Below are 500 nucleotides of genomic sequence, written 5' to 3'. Positions count from 1 at the left end.
CTATATTTGATTTGAAGAAAAAAAATGAAATGTTTATTTTTATGTGATTGTTTATGCAAAAGTTTGAAGCTTTATATGAAATTTACCAACAGTATGTACATTTCTTAGGCCAATAATTCATATAAATATTAGGGATGTCATAAACTTATAAGTGTTACATTTTTATTCCTAATCAGCATTTTTACTTTTACCTAGAATTTTCAACACATTCTCATCCCCAAGTCGTCACATATTGGTCAAAAATGGACGTCGTTGTTTTTTGATGCACATTAAATCACGAGTTCCGACCTCTGGACTGGGAACTGGAACCGGTCCGGTGCTGGTACATGGAGTTCACTGGTACCCTAACCGCACCTGGTACCGCATCCCAGCCCGGTTTGCGTCTGGTACTGGGTCAAGTCCAGTACTGCTTCTGGTATCACGTCCGGTCCGGGTTAGGGTGTCAGTACTGGGTTGGTCTGCCCGTCCGGTACCGCGTCCCGAGGGTTACAGACCCTTGA

This window comes from Oryzias melastigma, linkage group LG7 (assembly GCF_002922805.2).
Source record: "Oryzias melastigma strain HK-1 linkage group LG7, ASM292280v2, whole genome shotgun sequence".
Classification (NCBI taxonomy): Eukaryota; Metazoa; Chordata; class Actinopteri; order Beloniformes; family Adrianichthyidae; genus Oryzias; species Oryzias melastigma.
The sequence above is the reverse complement of the archived record's forward strand: the minus strand, read 5'-3'. Positions refer to the sequence as shown.